This window comes from Centroberyx gerrardi, chromosome 8, assembly GCF_048128805.1.
Source record: "Centroberyx gerrardi isolate f3 chromosome 8, fCenGer3.hap1.cur.20231027, whole genome shotgun sequence".
Taxonomy (NCBI): Eukaryota; Metazoa; Chordata; class Actinopteri; order Beryciformes; family Berycidae; genus Centroberyx; species Centroberyx gerrardi.
This window is the reverse complement of record NC_136004.1, coordinates 30,649,513-30,670,699: the sequence shown is the minus strand read 5'-3', so window position 1 is coordinate 30,670,699 and position 21,187 is coordinate 30,649,513. Positions and strand designations below refer to the sequence as shown.

General features: G+C 42.9%; 1 protein-coding gene across 1 annotated transcript in view; it reads right to left on the bottom strand.

The window, feature by feature from the left end:
- The window catches only part of antxr2a (ANTXR cell adhesion molecule 2a), a 79,317-nt gene that overhangs the window by 3,360 nt on the left and 54,770 nt on the right, over window positions 1-21,187 (bottom strand). The gene's annotated exons all lie outside the window — the stretch shown is intronic.

Genomic DNA, 21,187 nt, shown 5'->3' with positions numbered 1-21,187 from the left:
TTCCTGCTCCCTCGCTACCTTTCTGCACACACACACACACACACACACACACACACACACACACACACACACACACACACACACCGGCAACAACAACATCTCAATTTAGTCCCCGACTGTGGTGGTCTCATCCCACACTGTGTGTATATGTGTGCGTGTGTGTGTGTGTGTGTGTGTGTGCATGTGTGTGTGTGTGTGTGTGTGTGTGTGTGACGGCTGTCCAGGCAGCTGTCTGAGCCTCTCTGAGCGCTGGGAGGAGGAGGAAGGCCTGTTCACAGACAGTGGGCGGACTGGCACCAAGAGGGAGCTCTAGCACAGCGAATACCCAGCAGCCAGCAGGCCTCCAACCTGCTGCCCAGCCACAACTCCCTCTCTCTCTCTCTCTCTCTCTCCATCTCTCTCTCTCTCTGTCTCACTCTCAACCATCTCTCCGTCTCTGTCTTCCTCTCTCTCTCTCTCTCTCACCGTCTCTCTGTGTCTCTTTAAAGCTGACGGACCACACTGTAATTTACAAGTGGCCCGATTTGTTGGTATTTGTGTGTTTCCACAGTATGATCATTTCCTGTCATTACCACATCGGTTGTCATAGTAACGATGCAGGCGTGCGCACACGGTAAAAGGCCGCGTTTTCTGTCCAACAGCGACAAGCTAGTGACATGGAAGTTTTTGCCGTTGCTTATTCCGGCTGTTTTCTATTCGTGAGAGGAGGCATGAAACCTCTTCATTTGTCCAGGTATCGCTTTTCTGTTACTGGCTCTCCTCCATGTTTTTTTTTGCTCTCTGCTCTTCTTCTTCAAATGTGCGTTGTGTGTGCGCGGAGCGATGGAAAAACACTAAAATCCGATCCGAGTTGCATTTTCAGAGATGAATCGCATTTCGAACCAACCTAAAAATGTGGTGTAAATCGGATTCATGTGTTTTTTTTTTTTTGCAGTTCAGATTGAAGAAAAAGTATCTCGAATATGCAGAAAAAAAAAAATCAGATTTGAGCTGCCTGTCTCTCTCTCTCTTGTCTTATCCCCTGTGTCTCCCCCTGCAGAGAAAACAAAAGGCACATTCTTGCACAGCACAGCCTCACACTGTCCAGGTGGAAGCCATCGACTGAGGTGTCACGGGGCACAAATGACCCCCGGTGAGTTGGATCCTCTGCTGCACCCGGCCTGCAGAACTGAACAGGCACTTAGAGCTGTGCCATGTAATCTGGTGCGGGAGCTCTTACAGTATCTGCGCTACAGTCTGGCTCGGCGGCGCCGGTTGTGTGCGTGGACCGACTGTGACGAGGGCTTTAGACAAGCTGGAGAATCTTCCATTTCTCATTATTTGGCAAGGCTGGAGGGGGTTTGGTGGGGGGGGGGGGGGGGGGGCTTTGCTCCATCTCTGCATGGTAAGCCCCTCGACGTGTACCCTCTGCAGCTAATCTCACACAGTCAACAAATAAGGCACATCAGATGCTGTTTTGGCCGTGGCCGTCAGAGCGGCTAAGTTCAGTGGATTTTGCGGGTTTAAGGCGCGGAGACTTTGGAAAAAACCAAGTGCTCTCCGCAGCAGCAGGATGGCAGGGGAAGCAGGGGGATATGGTGCGAGGGCTAAGCAGGTGCGGCACAATACGGTCAAACCCATTCCAGGTCCCCCGTTCCCGGATGAGCGAGGCCCGACTTGGCAGGGAGCGCCGCCTTGTAACTGGGCCATGTTGGAGAGACGGCGGCCCACCTGTGCCACCCGGAGAGTGGCAGAACAATAGTCTGAATATGTCAGCATGGAATGTCAGTGAAATCTCATCAGACGGATGGGAGCGTGACTGCAGATAGACGGGTGGATGAGTAAGGTAGAAAGATGGATAGGTGAAGAGACAGAGGGAGGAGGGGGGGGGGGGGGGGGCCTCGGTCAGAGAGAGGCAGCGTCTTCCAAATGAAGACTGTGATTAATAAGGTTCATTACAGTCACTCCATTGGGTTTGTATTGAAGTAAATGGAAATATATTGAATGGTGAAGTTTTTAATTATGCCAAACAAAACTTTAGATTCGATGCTAATAGCATCCGCTGCTGATGTGCCCATGAAGTCCAGCATGACACACAATAACACACAACTGTAGGGATTTTACACTAATGGTACGAAAATGTTTGATTTGGGCTGTTTTTTTTTGTTTTCGGAGGGAGGAAGGCATATAAGACAATTTTGAAAGAACTCAGAACCCAACAAAAGGGCTAAAATGATGCAAAAATTACAGGATTCTCGCAAAATTTATTCCAAAACGATTTTCTTTCTGCAAAATTCTTGAAAGGGCAGGGCAGCCAGTGTCAGTTTAACGAGTGTCGGTCTCAGCGTTCGACATGACATGCTGGTGTCTCTAAACAGCATGTGCTGGATGCTCTGCCTCTCTGACCGCAGCTTCAGCCTCATGAGCTGGAGCGGTGTTAGCGGTGTTAGCGGTGTTAGCGGTTTGTTAGCTGTGTTAGCGATGTTAGCGGTGTTAGCGGCCCTGCCTCCGTGTTGACAGGAGCTGCAGAGGTCCACATTCGCCCGGTCCGCACACAACATGTTTGTCACTTGGGCTGTTGGCTTGTACTTGAGGCAGCGCTCCAGAAGTGGAGTCTGCGTGTGATTCTGCATCTCATCTCTTGCTGCTGGCGCTCTGAACAGCTTGATTCCCCCGGCGCTGCGGCTCCCCGAGGAACGGTCTTGCACAAGAGAGTGAGATCCAGGAAATAGGACGGTGGCACCTTGAAGCTTGGACCAAACTCTGAGCCGTTTCATTGTTGTAATGAAATACTGCAATAAAACTTAAATAAACCGATTTGAATAATAATTATGTCCTTTAAAATATTGTTTGGGAGCATGATATTCTTCAAGGTCCTGAGGAATATCTTTGCTTCCAGTAGTTTAAATATTTGAGCCAAACACATGAAACAATGTTTGTAAAATACAGTAAAAAATAAATGTTAAACAGTAATATATGTGTCATATATGGGACCTAGTCAGAATTATTATTGGATCATCAGATAGTGTCATATAAAATCAGTTTTATACATGAACAGATGAATGGGTTGCCACTAACTTAACACCTATAATGAGATAAAAGGAACAAATTGCTGTTCATCACTATTTGGCTCGTTACCTTCATTACACTCTTCAATTTTACATTATCTATGTGCCATTTCCCATTGCATGGCTTTGTTGTTTTGACTTGGGACAAAATCCCTTTAATTCACAAAGTCTGAAAGGTCATGTGATCCTCTTTCTCAGGACCTCACAAAAACCAGGAAGTGCTGGCTTGCTTACTGGTTTTCAGCAAATACACAATATGTGTGAATACTAATAGTTTATAGCAATCAGTTCCACAGTGAACTATATATTATAGAGTGTGTTGATTTAAACACCACATCTGCTAACTGTCTTGTAGTTATCCAAGTAACTACCTGATGAACAAGGACTTTGTCTCTATTATTGACATGGACTCAGTTCCAGTAAGTTTGGTTCAAATTTAATGGGATCCTATGAGCAGCAGAATCTACTGAAACTTTAAATCCTATGAGCTTTGGAAGCGTTTCTGTTCTGACATGTTCTGTGTGCATGAAAAGCTTCTAACGAATGGCCGAAGGTTGCAGCAGTCCTCATCCTCCATCTTGCCAAGGAAATGGAAAGTGAACATTATTCACATTTTCATTCGTCACTGAATCCTCTCACTGTGTACAGGTGCTGCACCTGAGGGTTCAGTACAACTGCTGCATGGTGGATAGTGCCAAAACTGTCCTTTCACTTTAACATCATAACACCAACACATTCTGGATGAAACATGAAACTATATGCAATACTACTGGGAGACCCAGACAGTAGGCTGGGGGTTGGTAGGATACAGGACATGTAAATTGTACTTGCACTCTGTACTAGCACACTTTTTTTTTATTTTTTTACTTTTCTTCTATAAAAAATAAACAAAACTGAAAATGAACATTAAGTTGGTGTGTTTTTATTTATTCATGACGCCTGTTCAGAACCAATTTTAAATACGTCTCCTCCACAACTTTTGGGAGACAAATAGCTGGAAATAAACACAGCTGATAGTGAGTTAGCTTTCTTCCAAATGTTTGTATTGGCTTGTCGTATTAATTGATTGTATATTGTTTGTCACATTTATCATATCAAGACAAAAAGTTGCACGATAAATCATCCATTTAGGTTGCAGAATGAATCTCCCATCTGGACCGTAGTGTGAAAATGCTTGCAAGCATGAGAGTTGTAATCCAGTTGCAAGATGCTTATTTTGCAATGATAAGCTACAGGCTTTGAAAGATTTTATTACCAGAACAGAGACTTTTTTCCACATTAGGGCTTTGCAGCCTATACAGTAGCTTAGTTAATCTAGGGCTTACTTAATCCAACAGGAACGAGCAGACTACACTCCTCAACTTATTCCAATACTTGTTTGTTGTATTGACAAAATGCTCATTTAATGTGCAGGACGGCTTATTCATATTGGAAAATACATATATTGTATTACAGAAGTCCCACTTTGTTCCTGCATGATTGCTGAACAACCGCTTTGGCTCGATCCACACTAGGAACGGTTTCGGAAAATCAAGTTTTGCTCTCAGTGGCCTGGTAACTATTTGGTTGAGAAACCCTAGAATTGTGTGTTATACATAATTTGTTTTGACTGCATAACATTCAAGATAGAACTGCCTGCAGTATTAATGAAGAAGCTGCAGGATGAATACATGAAATACATTTGCATTTGTGTTTCTCTCCATGTATGTAAACGCAGCACTCTTGAAATCCCTCAGTGTGTTTTCTGACTATTAATTAAAGGTTAAATGAAAATGAAATGAAGTCATGCTGGACTTATGCCTGGGTTTCAAATGCCTAAGCCTAACCTCAAGCAGAAATTAAAGTAATTTTATTGAACGCACCATCATTAACGTAGATCCCAAACCAAACGCACATGTCATTGGACGTTTCTTAGTGAGAGTAAGCCGTTAAGTATCAGCTCACAGCGCTTCGTTGAAGGTGTGAACCGTGCCATTATCAAACCAACAGCCTCTGTCTCTTGAGGTACCGGTGGACTTTAATGAGTCACAAAACTCCAAACAGTGTCAGCGTCCCCGACGTCTCGCTGCCTTCCACTCCCTGCCTGTCGAGCCTCAGCCACCAGACATGTGTTCTGTTTTACTCTGTGTCCTCTGCCACATATTGAACAAATTAAAAGTTCAAGATGGAGGGAGAGGCACAGCTGCAAGGGGACAGAGGAGAGTGCCAGAGTGTGAGCAATCCTCCATACATGAGGCCGGCCCTCTTCTCACAGCCCCTCGTCCACACACTGCCCACATAGCGCTGCCATCTGGCCTGCTGGGAAATCAGAGCCACCTGAGACTCGGCCAAATACATGATGCTCGCTGACAACTCGGGCATTTCTTCTCATAGTAAAGAGATGAATAAAGATTATACAAGCACATAAGGTGCATGGGGGAAAAAACATGTCAGTTAGTCCTTTCACTGTTGCTGTAAAGTTTAGCGGATATCTTGTAAGACGCTGGAAAGAAGTGATGCCTTCAGGTTTTCCTCTCATTCCAGAACAAAAATGGTTTCCATCTACAGCGTATCCACTTTATTAGGTACACCTCCCCATTTATGCAAACAACTGGCAGTGAATCACATATGAATAAAGCCTGCAGGAAGGGTGGAGAAGTTCAGTTAGTGTTTGAGTGAATGTTAGAATGAGCAAAACGCTGATTTAAGCCTCTTTGACTGTGGTTGGTGCCAGTAAAAGAGGTTCCTACGTAGTGCTAGCTTGGTGTTCCTAATAAAATGGACACCTATTATAGACGGCTGTGCATCGCAGGGGCAGCTGCCAGGTATCCGTGAGAGTAAGCCTCATACTATGCCCAAGGCTAGTATTTAATGCTAGTGTTGATTTAGACACAGCGGTAATCCTCATAATTCAGATCCTGTGTAATAACAAGAAGCCGTTCACAAGAGATTTGCCGTCATAATTTACAGGGATATAAAAATCCCATGTCTGACGCCCATATTTACAGCGCAGGCCTTTCAAACAGCAACACTGACTCCAGTGGAGGACTTCTGTGGGAAGAAAGCGGCACATGAAAGGCGATCGAGCTCTGATGGCGACTTGATCGACCCGGGGGACAGAGAGGGAGTGAGGGACGACTCGCAGTAAAAAGTTATGCTAGCAGGAAGAAGCACACGGTCTACAGACTCAGAGTCAGTGGCTCTCGCTTCCTCAAGGATAGAAGAATATTTTACAGAGGAGAGAAGGGAAACGACAGGTGAAGAATAAGGGTGCGATTACACCTACAGTTCAATTTCTTTGGTCCGAACCATAGCGCAAAAGTTGACGTTGCATTTTTGTATTTGATGTGTTTAGGTTTGCACTATAGCTTGTTTACTGGACAGAGTTTGGTCATCTGTCATTCTGCCAGGAGGAAATTGGTCCCTCCTGTAACTTTAGCTAAGCATGATGGATTCGTCTGCGCTCCTTATACCCATAATACCTTGAATTTTGGGGTAATTTCATGCAGTTGGTTTAGATTATGTTCCCATTTCTAACGAACCGTACCGCAATCTGCTTAGAAGAAGAGGAAGAGAACCGCTTAGAAGAAGAGGACCAAGACTTGTAGTTTCAGGCGTCTCGATGCTGTTATTTGGTGCCACCGGAGTTCAAATGACATTGTCCTCACCTGGACAAACGAACCGGACTAAAGGAATCAACGCTCCAGAGTTTGAGTAAACCTCTCCAAACCGGACCTGGTGGGAAGATCTTCCTATCTCTCTGAACCACAGAGCTTCTCCTCATCTTCCATCGTGTATTAAAAACAAAATAACGTCTCTCTCTCCGCTACCTTCTTCCCCTACTTGCACCTGATCTTGTTCCTTTCTTCTGTAAAATGAATGACTGAATGAGAGCTGCTGAATCCTCGAGTTGGTTTAAGAAGGAACACAAAACGTTCCTTTTCAGCACTGCTTTTACCCAAGTTGCTGTTTTATTCCACTTTTCCTACTGCGCTTTGCATTATTTTATTTCATCTTATTTCATTTTAATCCTTTTATTATTTCATCTCTTTGTAATACTGATCTCTCTGTGAAGCACTTTGTGTTGCACGGAAGTATATGAAAACGTGCTATACAAATAAAGACTGATTGATTGGTTAATTGAATTAATTAATGAATAAGTAAGGAAGTAAGGAAGTAAATAACTAAACAAACAAACAAACAAACAAACAAACATATAACCCTTTTTCTGCCTGCCTCATTTCTTTACCTTTACAATACCTGAGTGGGGACGATCTAGAGAGCTGTGGCTTTGACTACAACTATCTTTGTTATATTTGGTTGCTTGTACTACTAAAATCTAACTGTAAACCTGGTGTAATGTGCCTGCCCACCCTGTCCCATACATCATGCAGCGCCAGCAGCAGCCAGACAGCAGTGACATATCTGTTACAGGTTAAGCAGTTGGGCCAAGCCATGACAGCAGCATTTTTACAGCTGACAGCAACTGAGTCTCTGCTGCATAATGGGAGGTAAGGGAGATTTGGAGGCACAGTCCGGTTCAGGAGCCTGATCAATTTCTAAATGGCCAAGTTATTATTTTTGTTTCAGTGCATGTGAGCAAAGAGCAAGCTTCAAACACTTGATAACAATGCTGTTAAATGCCCCTTTTGATGGTGCTGACTTAGAAAATAGCTGTAATAACTGTTTCTTTTTGGGAGAATTAGCATCTTAACTAGTGACTGATTCTGAATAGTTCATGCAAAAAAAAAAATTCTGTATAAACTCTATATAGACTACACATAATATAGCTGTTGTTTTGTCAAACACACGTCAAAAGCAAACATAACATTAAGTCCTTGATGTAATGTAATACTTTATGCATTCCTGTAGGATGCATAAAGTTTTACCCCCCGCCCCCTCCACAGGGAGGTCAAAGGTCATGGTCAGCTACAGAACAGTAAATCTGGAGCTGGTAGGGGTTCAGTGTCTTGCTCAAGGACACTTCAGCAGGGCGGATGGTTGCCAGCATGGGGGTTTTAACCCAAGTCCTCCAGTTGAAGGCCTCCATACTCACTAAGCCACTCTGCTGTCCCACATATAATAATGTAATAGATGCATCACCTGTCCTGGATGCTATTACCATATTTCGAAGAGCAAAAGGTTTGTTCGGTATGTTGAGGAAGAAATGGAAAAGTATCTATACGAAGCAACATTCCTATATGCTCACTTCATATGTAACGTTTGACCTATATTTATTTAGTGCCTAAAACTCAAGAATACTGGATCTGCTTCACCATTATGATAAGATTAAAGTCTAAAAGTAACATCTTGTGTGTTTCTCACAGAACTGTGAGCCTGGAATGTGCGAATGCCCAAATCTCATAGAAAACACTGACAAAATTATAACTTGTTGTCTTCTGCAACAGTGATTCTCAACCTTTTTCACAATCTAATTGTGTTAACTTCTTGTAAATGAAATAATGAAGTTTAACAATTCATCAATTTGCTGGGGACCCCCTGGAACCCCCTCAAGGACCCCTGGTGGTCCCCGGACCCCACATTGAGGACCACTGTTCTAGAAGAAGATGCTCACCTCTTATTACGCATCTCCTGAAAGTGCTACAACTATAATTATCATTGGTTGTTCAGTCTTGTTCATATGACCGTATACTTTTTGACCAATAGCTTTATTATATTCTAATCGGTATTGACATAATCATGAATATTCAACACTATAAAACTCCAGATTTTGAGTTCCTTGGCTCCTAACCTGCAGATTGAATAAATCTGTCAGGCTGCCACTCTCTCATCCCTTACTTGCAGCTAACTGATTTAGCAAACCTCTTCTACTGTATCTATCACAGGGATGTGAACATAAAACAATAACAAAAGTGATTGTGATAATAAGGCTATGCCTCCTGTGGCAGGGTGACCTAGTGTTTAGTTTCTGTTCCCTTGTTTCCAGTCGGGGCGTCCTTCAGCGAGGCACCGAGCCCCTACCTGCTCCCTCAGTCACTCCGTCACTGTGGATAACGGTGCCAGCCAAATACGGAAAATGTAAATTGTAAAATGACTCTTGACTCTGTATCGGTTGTCTGCTGGTCCAAGGATAAGTGGCGACTCCTGAAGCTTGAACATTGACGCTGCGGTACTGTAGGTGCAGCTGTTTCCTGCCTGGGCATCCTGCTCGCTCCCCCCCCCGCACCCCCCCCCCCCCCCCCCGCCCCCTCCCTTGGTTTTGTCAGAGTAAGTGCACATCATTGGCAGCTAAAAGCTCTGGGCACCGTCCCTCTGGTTGTTCCAGAGAAATGCCAATCGTTTTGGCGTCGACGGGGCTCTCACAGACGGTGCAGGAAGGCACAGATGGCACTAATGGACGAGCAGAATCCAACCGAGGGACCGGGACAGAGCCACACCGGAGCGCCGTCCAAATAACTGTAGTGTGAATGTACTGTATGGCCAACGTGCCGCTCTGCTCTAGCAGGGGCTGATGCCACGGCGATTGCAGCATAAAGAATTTAAAATGATAAAATAATCATAAGAGGAGAGGAGAGGGAGAACGTGGGTGGATCAGGATGGACGGGTGCCAGGAGGATCAGACAGAGGAGAGATTGTTCTTGGGCCGATATGTACTGAAGTGTGTTAGACAGGCCTTGTCCAAATCAACCCCCCCCCCCCCCCCCCCCGCCATACAACTGGGTTTACATCTAACTGAGACACTCTGTTTATAAAGACAGAGATACATTATAGACATGCATGCTCCTGTGATATAATGGCACTTTTACACTGCTTGTAAGCTAGCTGATAGCTGATAGCCCAGACTTACATTTAGACTTTTTTTCGTCACCCAAAATTTCCCCTCCATTTCCCATGTTACGCCATACGCCAAGGACATAACATTAGCTGTGCAATGCATTCACAAAAACACTCTTTATGTCCACCTCTTTTTTAGCTAGCAGTGCTAAACAGATGCTTGTAGGAAGAACTGGTCACACCTTTTGCTAGTGCTAAGAGGCTAAAAACCTGTTTGGAGCACAGCGCTCTTTTGCTAAAAGTTTAAATACTTTTAAAGGGTCATGAGACTCTCAGTTTGAGCCTTTCTCCGCCTACTGTATGCGCGATTTTTCAAAAATGCAAGTACGCCAGGGGGGGGGGGGGGGGGGAAAGGGGAGGTGTGGGCGAGCGGGAAAGACTGGAGCATGTATGATGACGTGCAAAAGTTTTGAAAACCACCAAAACAACACTGATCAGTCGAAGGTTTTTCAACTAGTTGGCGACAGTAAACCGAGATTTGCATAGAAAATCCAGGAAAAAAAAAGCGTTATGTGATGATGGATGTGTTTCATCAAAAAATTGCCATGAACAAAAAGAAAACAAGAGTTTAAGGTTTCAATCTCCTTTAGGTTCTATCGCTTTTACCACCAACACATGCTAACCTCTCAGCGCTGTCAGGAACCTGCAACAGCGCCGCCATCCCGCTGAAAATAACAAGAAGAAGAAGAAGAAGAAGAAGAAGCCAGTTCTGGAACGAGAGGCTCCCGGTGGACACACAGCTGTTCAGCGTCCCAAAAGCTCAGATCTGCAGTACAACACACTTAGACGTGTACAAGCCTTCTAAATAAGGACCCAAAACACAGACCGAAAATAAAGAGGCCATTTGTTAATTTTTCCCCTCTCGGTGCCATGGCGTATCAGCGTCCGCAGAGAGCCAGTGGGCTCATCTGTACTTTTAATTCATGTGTCATCTCCACAACTGTCCTCGCGGAAAGGCCAGGAGAGACGCCACGAAAACACAAAACTACACAAAAAACATAAGCTTGCATAATGTCTGCAGGTCCCGGCCCTACCAACAACAGAACACACATCTACCTAAACCCTGCCTCTTGTTTTCGTCTCAAATCGGGAAATGTGTAATATATCACCGTGAAATTTGTTTTGATGATACACTGTTATGCTACAATGGGATGAAACTGCTTATTTGATGTCCAAGCTCAGGCTTTTTAGATGCATACCTGCCACAATTGATAATAATAATAGTCTGATAGTGTGACACTTCATTGATTCCTGATGGAGAAATTTGGGGGAAAAATTGAACCCAGGCCCTCCAGTTGACCTATACAAGTACAATAGGAAACCTGCACACCATCAAGAAAATGAGGATGTTAGTTGTTGTTGTTTTATGCAAGATATGAGTCTTTTCTATGTACAAAGTGCAAAAAGTGCAAGGAGCAGTACGGCAAACATTTCAGTGTAGCAGCCGTTACAAGATGTGCAGAAGAGGGATGTTTCCTGCACTGCACCTCGCACATTTTGCACTTACTTCAAAGTAAAAGGGACCCATATCACGCATAAGAAACCTTTAATCCTCATTTTTGGATTGTGTGCAGGTTTTCTCTATCTTACTACACTGTAATGCCAGTAATGAACGTGGCTGTCTATATTACAAACAGCAGCCACAGTGATGGGTTATATCACAAGTTACACATAGGGAAACACAGGGACATTTGTTTGGTTTCATTATGTTACATTTGGTTTTTCTTTGATTGGAGGGAAAGCAGCTGACGCAGTGCTGATGGTTGTTATCACACTCGTATTTACAGAAAATCCTAATTTACCTTTGAAAATTTTAATTTATTCAGATTTAGCTCCTCTTGCCTCTTTGTTGCAAAAGGTATCATTCCAGAAACTTGTATTTAATTAAAATAAATTTATTCTGTGGTTCATTAGCTGGCACTGAGGTAGCAGTCTTTTTTTCTGGGGTCCACATAAACACAGCATAGTACACCGGATGTGTAAAATAGATAAGTAAATAAAAAAAAGATATGAATACAGACGGGAAATAATTCACCAATCAAATAAAAAGAAAATGTAACATAATGAAACCAAACCAAACATTTCTGAGCAAATACACAGTAGAGTCCTCTCAAATTTCAAGGTGTACGCATGTTTTTATGTACAGGGACAGAGAGAGTGTGTGTGTGTGTGGGTTTTAATTTATTCTAATGTCGCAAAAAACTGAAGCTTGAAAATTCAAAATCACATTCAGCATTTTGTATTTTAGTAGAACTAAAGTGATTAAAATTTCTCAATAAAATGGACCCATTTCTCTGGCATTCAGTCATGACTGCAATCAACGAGACTTTGATGAAACTGTTGACTTGTAACTAGATATCAGTGCTTGTGATACAGGACTTGTTATTGCAGCGGTCCCTCCTGTCTGCATCTTTAATCAGACAGCCAATGACATAATATTTCTTGTTCTATTAATAGGGTTAGGGTATAAAAATAAATAAATAAATAAATAAAAATCCTTCCAAAACAAATAAATATCCATTTGGGCAAAAACTGTGTTGCCTGAAATTAATCCGTCAATATTTAAAAAAACAGATGATTCTATCCTCAAAAAAAAAAAAAAATCTTGTAAACAAAAGTCTGAAGATGACTCATTACCAACAATGTGCTTTACCTTGCCAGTAATCTTTTGTTTTCAAGTGTTGAATATCTCATTTTGGAATGAAACTCTTTGATTGGCCTCAATTTTTGGAATGTGTGCCTGTGTGTGTGTGTGTGTGTGCCTGTGTGTGTGTGTGTGTGTGTGTGTGTTACTACTCCTATTCCCTGCATGGTTCCCCCTTTTCTTCCCTCCACCAGCGGCATGCTGGACGGGGTCACATGCGATCTGCTCTGAGCGGAGATGCAGGCCATGCGACAGGGAGGGCCAGTAATTGGAGTGAGCTGTCAAGACGGGGCGGTGTGTGTGTGTGTGTGTGTGTGTGTGTGTGTGTGTGTGTCGTGCCGTTTGGACACAGCGCTGTGCACGTGCCAGGGCGGCTCCCCTCCTACAGGGTGGCACATATTAAAGTCCCTGATGAGACTAATGCAGGAGGAAATGGCTTTGGCTCGGCGCCCGGGCAAGAGGTGAAAGGGAAGCCTGGATTAGAGCGGCCGAACCTGAAGCTGTTGCACTTGGATTCCCAAAAAAAAAAAAAAAAAAAAAAAAAGCTGAGGATGCAGGTTGATTCAGATGTGTTTGCCTCCCCTGTGTGTTATTCTGAATTGTTAAGTTTTTTAATTGTTCCACAGGGTTTGATTTGCAATGAATATTCATATTTTCCCCATTAACTTAATGATGGTAAAAATGGTTTTCTGTTTTCCAAATCAAAAAAAGGAACGGCTCATATTTGTATCATTACAGAATCATTGACTGTAAGGTCCTTAAAACGCAATTAGTGAGGAAGAGATCTCATTTCTGCTTTAAGAGTTAATCAACAAATTAAAGATGCAGATTTGCAGCTAACGACGTGCCAGAAACATGCAGCGCTTTCTAGCAGTTGACATGATTAACTACAATTACAAAAGGTAAAACAAAAGAATTAATGTCTAATTCCATCTAATCAAAGACACAATGGAGGTAATTACACTGATGAAATAAGACAGTTATTTCTCAGACGATTTTGTTTTTTTTATCTTGGTCAATACATGAACATCTGTAGCTGCCTTATTAGTATAAAGACAGAAAAGTTACTTCTAAAACACATTTATGATGAAGTCGCCATGTTTAAACATCATATTCAATCATTTTCCATTTAATTTACTTAGGATATCTAGATTTTTCCTCTTTTATTTATTGCTTAACCTCCTCTTACAACATCTGTTTATTCATGCTTTGCATTCAACTGGTTGTTTTTTTGTTGTTGTTTGTTTGTATTTAAGCAGGGAAGATTTGCTGAGCATGTATGTATTTTTCCAGCAGCGCCTCGCTTCACATCCATTCAGCTGCACTCGTCTCTACAAAACCTGCTCCTGGTATCAGGCTGAAATCTTTTGACAGAATTTGCATAACCCCATAACCATATGAAGTGTTTTCATCCAAAATGAGATATCTACAGAAGAATTCAAAAGAATGAAACCTACACACCTATTCTATTTTTTAACCCAAAATTAAAACAAAATAATATTCAATTTAAAGGAGGAGTCCTTTAATTATAAAACCTTTACTGACCTCCTCTATATTTCAAAGATATTTAATGAAGATTTATTTATTTAATTAAGAACTTCAAGAGATCATTTCCCCCCAATAAAACACTAATGTACAGCATTTTGGAAATGAACTCTTCCCATGCATCTGTACTGCAGTACTGTATACTGTATATATTCCAAAGGTGTTCTGCTTATTTAGCAGAGCTCTGGTTGATTTACGCTACAGGTGCTGGGCACATAACTCACAACCAAAATCTGTCTTCATGTTCAAAGTTAAATCTGATTTTACAGCAAAATTCCAGCTTTAAATCTCGACGGCAGAAAAGTTGTTATTTATGTGGCTGTAAACTAACAGGGTGTAAATATGAACGAGCAACAGGGGCTCGCGCCGCTCGGCGGAAAGGCTCGGCGATAAAACATCTTGTTAGCTCTACTGAGGAAAATATGCTTATCAAGCCGCATGTTAATATAAGCAGTAAATAATGCGATCATCGGCCGGCGATGCTGGAAATATAACAGCGTGAAGGAGCCTGAAGCCACGCTGACTACTGGGAGGTGTTGTTGTTTTTTTAACTGTGAGAACTGGGTTAATGTGACCTGAGCAGGGAAGACATGAGCTGGTCAGAGCGGCACACACACTGGGCCAACCGACGACAGGCATTTTACTGCAAATGCAAATCTACCAAACACACACACACACACACACACACACACATAGACAGACAGCACACAAACACACACAGCTGCAAAAAGACAGGAGAATGCAGATTCATGTGTGATAAATCGCCGCACAAGGCAAACTACACAGACTACAAAGAGTTTAAAGTCCCATTTTTTATTTGCATTTCTGCTGAACTGCTGATCTGTTACTGGTAAGAATTGTTTGGAAATTTTAGTGTTTGCTCTGCCAGGAGTGCAGCAGCAAAGAGAGCTGCAAAAGATAGTTTTGTGTGCTAATTTGCTATGCTAGTCTGTATAACATTCACAAATTAATTATCTGATGTACTAATGTAGGACAGATGCAGGATGAATGCATGAAAGGGGCTTCTATCACGGCTACCCATGTACAAACAGATAAAAGAGGTGGACGATACACATCACGCATGTTATTTTAATGGCAACGACCACTCCCATGTTCTCTCAGTCTAGGTATTAGTAGATACACCTCAGATACAGACAGTAAGAGTGCTCAGATATGGCGCGATACCCGTTTCTTGAACCACATGTATCCCTACTGGCATGGGATCGAATCCTGCCACAACCTTTTCCACGACAGTATGTTTCCCTCACTCTGCCTCCCTCTCACTAAGGAGGAAACACTGAGAATCAAGGAACTTACATCAGCAAACTAATAAAACTCCTAACTTCACTCTTAACTGACTTTAATAGTAATCCAATAAAGCAACCCCACTTCCTCTCTCTCACCAGTCAGGCTGTTCTGGTCTCAGTAGCTGCGGTTACATGAGCCATATTTTTTCATTCTGAATGAAATCATCCCGATTGAAGATTCCCCCGCAAGTGTTTACATGAGCGCTAAATAAAAGGGCCGCATGGTGTGCGTTTACATGCTCCACAGTATGTAGTCAGAATAAAAGTCTCTGACATGCGCAAAATACTGAATCCAACACTCATGGGCTTACGTTTTTAAAAAGATGGACCTGCGTTGGGCGCTTGGCACCATTATTACCATTATTTACTGTTGTTCTTTCTGATGAAGCAACAGTTTTATCAGAACATACGACTCCAAAAGTGTCAGCAACAGACGTTTTGTTTTGCACCTGCAATGATTGGGTCAACTTGTAATTGTCACCGGCGTACGCTGAAACTGGCCAGGTGGGTGGAGTCAGCACTTGATATTAAAACGGGCAACGCTGCCGACGTCAAGCCCGAGCGCTCCGGCATTCATAACAAGTGCATCCATTCAGCCATCCATTCGACCCATGACCTTTCCAACGTTATCACCTCCGATCCCCTCGGAGCGGGAGCACAAACGATGACAGGAGGCGATTATCGAACCCCAAGAGCGTCAAGTCGATACTCGTGTGCTTGTGGAGAACGTTCCCCTCCAAGTTGTCTTGGAAAGAACGAACTCCTCAAGAACAAACTCCTCAAGAACGAATTCCTCAAGAACGAACTCCTCAAGAATGAACTCCTCAAGAACAAACTCCTCAAGAACAAACGCCTCAAGAACGCAAGAAGAGAGAATACATGTTTACAGTTTGAGACAGGCAGTCAGTGTGCAGGATTTACTGAGTTTGAGTCTGATGAAAGCTTTTCACCAATATTGTACTTGATCCATGGACCAAAGATGACCTGGAACTCTAAGACACCTTATTCAGAAATCCATTTTGGACGCTCCTCTCTCTTAAGCAATTAATTGCAGCCTCTACGATTTGGAAATTGCATAAGTTCATATTGTGATTTTGATTCTTTTTTCCATTAATTGTTAAGCTCTACTTCTAGGTTCTTTATCCGTCCTCTGTCCCCTACGTTCAAATGCATCATGGACGCAACAACGCATATTGATAAAGCCCCAGGGTGCCACATACTGTAGGTAGCGGAGGGTTTGGAGTGTGTCACACCTAAATCCTTCCTGAAAACACAAATGTTGTGGTGCCTCAGCATCTGCTTTCAGGGATCCCCCCCTCTTCAAGCTGCACTGCAATTCTCATGGCCATCCTTAGTCAGCGCTCTTGGCTAACATCATGAAATAAAAAGCGACTATGAACTGGAGTCAACTCTGCTTGACCTGGGAGTTGGTGGAAGAATGGGGGCGGGAGTCTTGATTCACGACGTGATGAATCGGCGCACAGCACGCTAAAGCCTTCCCCGAGGCCCAACAGTGAAATTAACAGGTTTGGCAGGCCGGCGCTGCCTTCTCCGGCGGCCGCTGAGCGCTGCCTTTTGCGAGAGGGGGCGGGCTCTGCCTCTTTGTCTGGACGGAGACACATCTTGGGCGGACTGTTTGTTTGGAGAAGGGGTGTGAACGGCATGGAAGTCCATCAAATCAATTAGAGTCTTATGCGGAGACGGCCCGGCTTGGCCTGGGCTGAGGGAGCTTGGCCCGATCCTTTGTGAGGGGTTATGTGAGTCAGAGTGTTACCGCAGCCAACACTCATGACTAGTGTACTCAAAACACCAGTATGAGTAGAGGGGGGGGTGAAAAGCTTGCATATGGCCAGAGCCAGCGTGTCACATTTGGGCTAGGGTTCACATCGGGCCCTGCTGCTCACACCACTGAACTCGTTTGACGATCGTCGAGACGCAGCGCTGCGATTGTGTTTGGGGGCGAGATTTACCAGCTTATGAACGCTGGGTAGAAAACAGCGCTGTATGTGTAGAGTGAATACAGTGTTAGCTGCTGTAGAAGCCCTCCTTCATGCATTTGTCCTGCATCTATCCTTGACTAGTATAGTAGAAATTGTTCCTTGGATGTTCTGCAGTTGAACCAAATTCATATTTTGTAAAAGGAAATTCAAATGCCTCTGAACAAGGAGTGGATCGTCCCTTGTGACTTTGGGAAAGAGAGAGCAAAACTTGACTTTTCCAAACACTTCCTCTTGACGATGGAATTGGTAATACTGTGGCAATAGTTCAGCAAACATCATATAAACATTTGAATAAAGAATTGTCTGCAGTACTAATGCAGGATAAGTGCAGGATAAATGCATGTTCTGAGAAGAAGAAGAAGTGACTGTTGACCTGGCCAGCATCTGATAACGACACATGCATATGTTTATTTTATATGGTGATGAAAAGACAATCGGCAAAGTTCGCTGCTGTAGGTATGGATGGATGGATAGATACCTAGATGTATAGATAGATTTATAGATGTATAGTCAAATTTCTTTCCATCTTCTTTCATCTAGGTAAACACACCTTTTAACCCGCAAAATAGAGTTTTTAAGGCTGATAGAAATCTTTATGAGGTAAATTCATTGAATAAATCATAGTAAGTAGTAACAAACCGATAGACGTTATCTAAGGATAGTGATATTGTAAGGTGAAAAAAACCCATCAGAAGAATACATTTCTGAAAATGTACCATATTTTTGTTTATATTAGTTTTTGTAACGCTTTAGGTTCATGACTTACTGGAGCTCATAGTTTACCCACATTTTTATTTACCGCTACATCACTGCTCCTAGTTCACCTTGACGTGTCGTCCAATCAAATAATCTCATTTCCTCTCTGTCACTAATCAGGTTTTTCTGGTGATCCTCTCCAGCTCAGTGTCAACTAACAACCTCACATCTTCTCAAGCGATGGAGCCTCTCTCACCCGGGCCTAATACTTCCAAACTCATCTATTGTGATTCCCGACGTCTCGATATGTGCAGATATTTGTTGACTTTCTAGTTTTGCTCCGACCGAATACAAACAGAGAGTCTATTCTCGCTCTTCTCCAACATGTCCGATTTTCTTTCTCTCTCAATGTGTGGACGCGACAGACAAAATTTATTCCGCTGTGGGCGAATGACAAGGGGTTACATGGTCCTGGCATTGCCTTTGATGGCGATGGGTGGTGTGTGTGTGTGTGTGTGTGTGTGTGTGTGTGTGTGCGTGTCTTAGGACTGCAAAAGAGGCAAAAGGTTGGTGGTAGTTAGGTAGGTGTGTGTGTGCGTTTCCTGACTGGAAGAAAGGAAAAATATAACTTCCTTGGAAAATATATCTTCCTATTCATATTTCAAGATTTTCCTCTTCTCCCCAATGTGATGAAACTTCCAGTAGTGCTTGGTGAAGAAGAAAACAAGCTTTTCCCAGCATGCTATAAACTCAGAAGTGTCAATTTATTTAATCTATTTCTGATTTACATTTTCTTTTATTGTCTCTATTAATAGTAGCAACATATTATAGTTTAGAATCTATTACCTGTTCTGTAGATTGTTACCTAAGTCAAGTTTTGTTTCAAATTTTCTGTCTCTATGGTGAACTTAGAAGGTAAATTTATTGTTTCTGTTCCATTCATGCCAATAAAGCTTACTTAAATTGAATTGTTTGTGGTGGAGGGCAGAAGTGAGTTGGGTAGTGTGAGAAATATTAGGTCAAAAATGAAGCTAGAGTCCTGTGAAATCCCTGTAGTTTGGCCCATTTTGAGATTTTGTGGTGTGTGTGTGGTCATGTGGGAGGAGGGATGACTGTTTTGTGTGTGTGTGTTCGTAGTGGAGGAAGGGGGGGACTGTATGTGTGTGTGTGTGTGTGTGTGTGTGTGGTGGAGTGGGATGGGCCTATTAAATGGAGGCTGACAAGGAGTAATTATTCTAATGCAGTGGCTCCCAGACTAAACAGGAGTGGAAGGGGCTGTGGTGTCAGATGCGAGTCATTAAAGCTGACAGGAGCTGGATCCGTCCGCGGCAGCTGCCTGGCTCCCAGGTGGGCTGACCCGCGCCGAGGTTTCCCGCCCGTTACCGGGTGCCCGCTGGTGGCGAGGGCGGGCGAGGCACGGCAGGCCGCGGGCACGCATGTTTTACACCGGCTAATGGATGCCCGCGATTTAACCTGCCTCTGTTCTGTGCAGCCGTGTAGAACGAATGAAGGCGGATACGGGGGTTTTGACGTTTCCATGTAGTAACAAGCAGGAAGGAGAAGAAGAATGGAGGATGAGCGGTTTCTTAGGCAAGATATTAGTGCAAAGTGCAAAAAGTGTAAGGTGCAGATTTCCAATATTTACCCTACGGAAAAGTCAAAAAACCCTTCATATGTTCTACATGACTGTATAGAACAGAAGCAGATTAAATTGTGTATTTCCTTAGGGTAAATAGTAGGAAAACTGCACACTATTCAAAAATGAGGATGTGTGTTTTTTTTATGCCAGACAGAAATTGATTTTTCTGCATTTCAGTGCAGTGCAGAAAATGTTTTGGTCAAGCGACGATCTTCAACTGACAGCGTTTTGCACTTTTTTGCACTGTGGAATGAAATGGGGCTTTATCTCACATAAGAAATCCTCATTTTTTATTGTATACAGACTTCTTACCAGGTACTATACTTGTATCAAATGAGACTTGTGCACCTAATCTCTCCTATAGTCAGGGTGAGTTTCATTCCACTCAAGACCCTTACAATCTTAAATTTGTCTGCATCTCCAAACCACAAAGCCAACAAAACTATTAAACTTCCACATTCTTGCATAAAAACAAGGTTGTTGTCACTGCTATCTAAAACCCCAAACTAACACTGATTACACTGTTTAATTAGTAGAAAGCTGGTTTACAGGGCATTGCGGTGGGTCAACACTAGTTAAAACAAATCCCTCCCTCGGTGGCAGCTGTGTTATGCTAATTTATTTGCATATGTTGGGAACTACAGATATTCATGGTTGCCTGAAGCCTCATCTCAAAGACTCAGTATTAAGTGTAATTATTCAACAGTGTGGAGCAGCGCAGCTCTCTATTTCTTGGCATTAAAAAGGCTAATATCAGTGGTTTTCCTAATGGCAAAGTTGGTGGCGATGTAATTCATTACTATGTGCATACTGTACGTCTCAGGAGATATTTCAGGCCCGCATATGATGTCATGTTAACTGGCCAAGAGCTTCTCGTCTCGTCGCAAGTTTCCAAGTTTTACGGGGAGTCAAGCTGTACTGTTAGGGCGACATGCATGCTAATTACCATGCCTCTTCCCATAGTCTTTTATTATGTGCTTTTCAACACAGCATGTCAAGATTATTTTCTTTGAAGGAAAACGCCGGCTGTCATGTTTTATGCATACGCTTTTCAGTTTAATTTCTCTATCACGTCGCAGTTGGAAAACACGGCTTGACTTGTGCTTCAGCTTTTATATTTTACAGCGTACAGGTTTCATACATTTACTACAGATGCTTAGCCCTTGATTGCATGCCAGCGAACTAGAACCAACACAGCGATGATGAAATATGACACCGATGTGTTTGGGTACGGCTTAATTTCGTCTTTATCTAGTTGAAATGATTGTGACAAAATAGTTCTTTTTTTTCCTGAAATGGGTTAAGCTCAAATCCTTTTTTTCTGCCACTTAATAATTCAGTAATTTTTCCGTTCAAAATGAGACTGAAATAGAATACAAAATGACAACAGGTGTGTCTAAAATCTAAATGGTAGAAAAGACAACTGAATAACTGACAAAATGTGTGGCGTATTTTCACTCCAGAACCCCTCTGTTCAGTTCAGACTTGATGCGCTCTTGTCCGGCTACAGTTCTAACGCCGACCGATCAATATAT